Below are 6,388 nucleotides of genomic sequence, written 5' to 3' on the forward strand. Positions count from 1 at the left end.
GCTGTAACAGCCTGCTGTCTGACAGAATGTCCAGCAGATTCCATCAGTAACAGCCTGCTGTCTGACAGAATGTCCAGCAGATTCCAGCTGTAACAGCCTGCTGTCTGACAGAATGTCCAGCAGATTCCAGCAGTAAATGCCTGCTGTCTGACAGAATGACAATCCAGCAGATTCCAGCTGTCTGACAGAATGTCCAGCAGATTCCAGCTGTAACAGCCTGCTGTCTGACAGAATGTCCAGCAGATTCCAGCTGTAACAACCTGCTGTCTGACAGAATGTCCAGCAGATTCCATCTGTAACAGCCTGCTGTCTGACAGAATGTCCAGCAGAGTCCATCTGTAACAGCCTGCTGTCTGACAGAATGTCCAGCAGATTCCAGCTGTAACAGCCTGCTGTCTGACAGAATGTCCAGCAGATTCCAGCTGTAACAGCCTGCTGTCTGACAGAATGTCCAGCAGATTCCAACAGTAACTGGAATATGAATAGTAACCTATTCAGTCTGTCTACAAACAGGCTCTCAAAGTGCTTGATAGGAAGCCCAATAGCCATCATCATTGTCACATCCTTAGAAAGCATGAGCTCTTGAGTTGGGAAAATCTTTTGCAATACACCGACGCATGTCTTGTATTCAAGATCCTTAATGGCCTGGCTCCCCCTCCACTCAATATTTTTGTTAAACAGAAAACCCAGACATATGGCAGCAGATCCACAAGGTCTGCCATGAGAGGTGACTGTATAGTTCCCCTAAGGAAAAGCACCTTTAGTAAATCTGCATTCTCTGTGAGAGCTTCCCATGTCTGGAATACACTGCTATCAGACACATATAACTGCACCACATATCACACTTTCACAAAATGCTTGAAGACATGGCTAATGGTCAATCAGATTTGTAAACATGGTCCCTAGCTGTGTGTTACCACTTTCCATGTTGTCTGTTGTCTGTAGCTTGTGAGGTGTGGAAACACTTTTTTGCTTTTATGAATTTTGTCTTGTTGCTTTTTGTTCTATGTTGCTCTGTCTGTATGCTACGTCTTGCTTGTCCTATGTTGCTTTGTCTGTATGCTATGTCTTGCTTGTCCTATGTTGCTATGTCTTGCTTGTTCTATGTTGCTATTGTCTATATTGTAATTGTTTTTAATAACCTGCCCAGGGACTGCGGTTGAAAATTAGCCGGCTGGCTAAAACCGGCACTTTTACTGAAACGTTGATTAATGTGCACTGTCCCTGTAAAAATAAAAAATAAACTCAAACTCAAACTCAACTGCCTGCTGTCTGACAGAAAGTCCAGCAGATTCCAGCAGTATCTGCCTGCTGTCTGACAGAAAGTCCAGCAGATTCCAGCAGTATCTGCCTGCTGTCTGACAGAAAGTCCAGCAGATTCCAGCAGTATCTGCCTGCTGTCTGACAGAAAGTCCAGCAGATTCCAGCAGTATCTGCCTGCTGTCTGACAGAAAGTCCAGCAGATTCCAGCAGTATCTGCCTGCTGTCTGACAGAAAGACCAGCAGATTCCAGCAGTAACAGCCTGCTGCCAGGTTGGTTCACAGAGGGAAATCCTCCACATCTGTCTCTGCGTGTCACGCTGGCTGATTCTGTGTGGGCGGCATCCCACTCACTGAGAGTGGCCACAGGGAGGATTACAGCGCCAACTGAATGGCTGGACAGATACAGATGCAGGACACTATGTATAAAACCTTGGTTCCATTGGTGTCATAGACTGTAATACTATGTGAATCCTCCATTATTCAGACATCACTAACTGTATTGTGTAAATGTTAAATGACTGACTGAGTAATACTGTAAAAGTCTTGAGCTAATTGTGTGTTTTGGTTCCCTCGTAGGTCTCTAATTCCCTGCTCCTGATGTTGGGGAGATTAATGTTTTGACAGCCTGCCCTACAGGATGCGATAGCAGGACATGCTGCACTACAGTGGTTTGTTTCACTTGATCTGCCTGTCTGAAGACTGAAAACATAACGATGATGATGATCCAAGAGTGAAGCACCAGAAAGAAATGAAGAAGAGGGTAGGAGGACTAGGACTAGGACTAGGATTAGTTTTAGACTACTACACTGTTTATCCTACAGTTACTCTGTATTAATGTAACTCGGACTACTACACTGTTTATCCGACAGTTACTCTGTATTAATGTAGCTCGTTTTAGACTACTACACTGTTTATCCAACAGTTACTCTGTATTAATGTAGCTCGGACTACTACACTGTTTATCCGACAGTTACTCTGTATTAATGTAGCTCGTTTTAGACTACTACACTGTTTATCCGACAGTTACTCTGTATTAATGTAGCTCGTTTTAGACTACTACACTGTTTATCCGACAGTTACTCTGTATTAATGTAGCTCGTTTTAGACTACTACACTGTTTATCCTACAGTTACTCTGTATTAATGTAGCTCGTTTTAGACTACTACACTGTTTATCCTACAGTTACTCTGTATTAATGTAGCTCGTTTTAGACTACTACACTGTTTATCCTACAGTTACTCTGTATTAATGTAGCTCGTTTTAGACTACTACACTGTTTATCCTACAGTTACTCTGTATTAATGTAGCTCGTTTTAGACTACTACACTGTTTATCCGACAGTTACTCTGTATTAATGTAGCTCGTTTTAGACTACTACACTGTTTATCCGACAGTTACTCTGTATTAATGTAGCTCGGACTACTACACTGTTTATCCGACAGTTACTCTGTATTAATGTAGCTCGTTTTAGACTACTACACTGTTTATCCTACAGTTACTCTGTATTAAAGTGCACATCGTGGTGTGCATTGGATGACATTGATAATTTCAATAAATTACATTATTGGTAAGAATAATGATCATTTATATAAAATGCATAAACTGCATGCCATGCAGGCTAAAAGAAAGGGATCTATAGATACGCCAAGCATACATAACTATTCAGGAATGTCTTGGCTTGGTTTTTAATTTTGGGTCTGGGTTTTGTTTCGGGTTTTTTTCCCCACAATATGTTTTTCATTATTATTTATATAAAACGCACCCCAACCTCACCAGCTGTGTTTCTTCAGTGATTTCTCTTTATTTGTGGCTGTATTATAAATGTATCTGGTCAATCAAACAATAGGCAGTTTGAAACTTTAGAACCTCGACCCCAGGCTCAATTTCTAGGTTCAGAGAGAGAGAAAGAGAGCTGACTGATGGGCGAGATTACAAACCTTATGACATTTCACTGACATAAATTAATTTGGTCTGCTTTTCACTTCTCCAGCTTCTTTAATGAACAGCTGTAATTGGTTACATGAGTTTCTGTTGCAGTCAACCCTGCAGGCTGCTTTAGAGCCACAGCACTGTACTGCAGATCGCTTTACCTTGACTTTGATGTATTATTCTTACTGGTCTATTGGCTGGTGGGAGGGTTTGCTGCAGCCTACTTTGATAAGATAATATGTGGCTCATGCTGTGACGGGCTTGTTTTAGTAGAGCTGGCCTGGCCAAGGTATTGATCCAGGGTGTTACTTTATCCTGAACATGGAGCACAAAAGAGGAATCTTCACACAGACCCAACATGCTTCTCAAACTATGCAACAGTAGATTTTTCATAAAACCAAGAACAAAATAGAAAGAACAGAAGTTATAGCTTTGCTGTAGGGTGGTAAGTAAATCCACACATTAGTGCTAATCTAGGGTTGCAAAGGGAGGGTTTATTACTAAAATCTTTCTAAGTTTACCAGTAAATGACCATCATTTTGGTAACTTTAAAGTTTTTGGGGAATTTTATCGGATGACATCTTGTGGCCTTTTTGGGTTCTTCAGATTATAACAGGTGTGGTGTAACTATCTCTGGCCTTCTGTGGCTCTAGCAGACTATATAAAATAATCTTATGAAATGATTCTAAAATAAAACAGAATGACAAAGCTGTAAAATATTATCCTAAATATAAATCATCAACTTAGTGAATACCATTGGTGTTTAAATATGAGGGTCTCTCAGCATGAAATATCCTTTTTTTGTGCACTTTTATTTATTTATAGAAATATGTCTTTGTTTGAAATGTTTTGGCGCCATATTGGTGGCAGTTGTGAAAAAAGTCAATTGTTGCAAGAGTTCCAGAGTTAATTTTAAATAATGCCATTGTTGATTAGATGCTTTTTAAATTAATTTGGCTATTTTTCTTAAATCATACAGTATGGTTTATCTACTAGAAACTCATGGACAATATAAACAGATATAATAAATGAATAGTATATATGAATACATGTTTTAAAAGTTACCATAGATTCTATTAATTACTGAAGATTCCGGTAACATTTGGTAAATTACCAGTAGTTTAGCAACCCTAGTGCTAGTGGTTTATTATTTATTATAGTGATAATGTGACTAACATTTACTCCAATGATTAAAATAACCTATCAGGGAATCTGATGGAATGCTGGCATTTATCATTCTGTCATATTTGCTGATGTTGGCTATTTGCTGATGTTGGCTATGTTGGATAAGGTTCTTATGGGCTGGGTTTACACAAGCAGCCCAATTTGTTTCCACTAATTGGTCTTTTGACCAATCACATCAGATGTTTTCACAACAGCTTTTTTCCAGAGCTGATCTGATTGGTTAAAAGACCAATTAGTGAAGAAATATCTGAATTTGATTGCCTGTGTAATCTCAGCCATGAAGGCTGAGACTGCTACCATACTTTCCCTCCCCTCTGCTATAGACTGGGAATCCTTATCACTGTGGAATCATCATTAATTGATGTGCTTTGGCTCTGGTGTATACAGTGCATTCGGAAAGTTTTCAGACCCCTTGACTTTTTCCACATTTTGTTACGTTACACTCTTATTCTAAAATGTATTAAATTGTTTTTTTTTTCCCTCATCAATCTACACACAATACCCCATAATGACAAACCAATAACAGGTTTAGACATTTTTGCAAATGTATAAAAACTGAAATAACACATTTACATAAGTATTCAGACCCTTTACTCAGTACTTTGCACCTTTGGCAGCGATTACAGCCTCAAGTCTTCTTGGGTATGACGCTACAAGCTTGGCACACCTGTATTTGGGGAGTTTCTCCCATTGTTCTCTGCATATCCTCTCAAGCTCTGGAAGGTTGGATGTGGAGCGTCGCTGCACAGCTATTTTCAGATCTCTCCAGAGATGTTCGGTCGGGTTGAAGTCCAGGCTCTGGCTGGGCCACTCAAGGACATTCAGAGACTTGTCCTGAATCCACTTCTGCATTGTCTTGGCTGTGTGCTTAGGGTCATTGTCCTGTTGGACGGTGAACCTTCGCCTCAGTCTGAGGTCCTGAGCACTCTGGAATAGGTTCTCATCAAGGATCAAGGACGATGCCAGGACAGCGGAGTCAATCACCACCTTCCGGAGACACCTGAAACCCCACCTCTTTAAGGAATACCTAGGATAGGATAGAGTAATCCTTCTCACCCCCCTTAAAAGATTTAGATGCACTATTGTAAAGTGGCTGTTCCACTGGATGTCATAAGGTGAATGCACCAATTTGTAAGTCGCTCTGGATAAGAGCGTCTGCTAAATGACTTAAATGTAAATGTAAGGATCTCTGTACTCTGTATTATGGTTTCATCAGACCAGAGAATCTCGTTTCTCATGGTATGAGAGTCCTTTAGGTGCCTTTTGGCAATCTCCAAGCAGGCTGTCATGTGCATTTTACTGAGGAGTGGCTTCTGTCTGGCAACTACCATAAAGGCCTGATTGTTGGAATGCTGCAGAGATGGTTGTCCTTCTGGAAGGTTCTCCCATCTCCACAGAGGAACTCTGGAGTTCTATCAGAGTGACCATCGGGTTCTTGGTCACCTCCCTGACCAAGGTCCTTCTCCCCCGATTTCTCAGTTAGGCCGGGCGGCCAGCTCTAGGAAGAGTCTTGGTGGTTCCAAACTCCTTCCATTTAAGAATGATGGAGGCCACTGTGTTCTTGGGGACCTTGAACGTTGCAGATCTGTACCTGTGTTCTTGGGGACCCAGATCTGTACCTCGACACAGTCCTGTCTCGGAGCTCTATGGACAATTCGACCTCATGGCTTGGTTTTCGCTCTGACACACTGTCAACTGTGGGACCTTATATAGACAGGTGTGTGCCTTTCCAAATCATGTCAAATCAATTGAATTTACCACAGGTGGACTCCCAAGTTGTAGAAATATCTCAATGGATGATCAATGGAAACAGGATCCACCTGAGCTCAAGACTCATAGCAAAGGGTCTGAATACTTAGGTAAATAAGTTATTTCTGTTTTTTAAATTAGATGAAATTTCTCTAAACCTGTTTTCTCTTTGTTATCATGGGGTATTGTGTGTAGATTGATGAGAACATGATAATTGAATCCATTTTAGAATAAGTCTGTAACGTAACAACATGTGTCGACC

General features: G+C 40.8%; 1 pseudogene; it reads left to right on the forward strand.

The window, feature by feature from the left end:
* LOC118401384 (serine/threonine-protein kinase STK11-like) overlaps nt 1-3,016 on the forward strand; it is a 58,235-nt pseudogene extending 55,219 nt beyond the window's left edge.
* Nucleotides 3,017-6,388: the final 3,372 nt, after the last annotated feature.

Source organism: Oncorhynchus keta, chromosome 22 (genome assembly GCF_023373465.1).
Source record: "Oncorhynchus keta strain PuntledgeMale-10-30-2019 chromosome 22, Oket_V2, whole genome shotgun sequence".
NCBI classification, from domain to species: domain Eukaryota; kingdom Metazoa; phylum Chordata; class Actinopteri; order Salmoniformes; family Salmonidae; genus Oncorhynchus; species Oncorhynchus keta.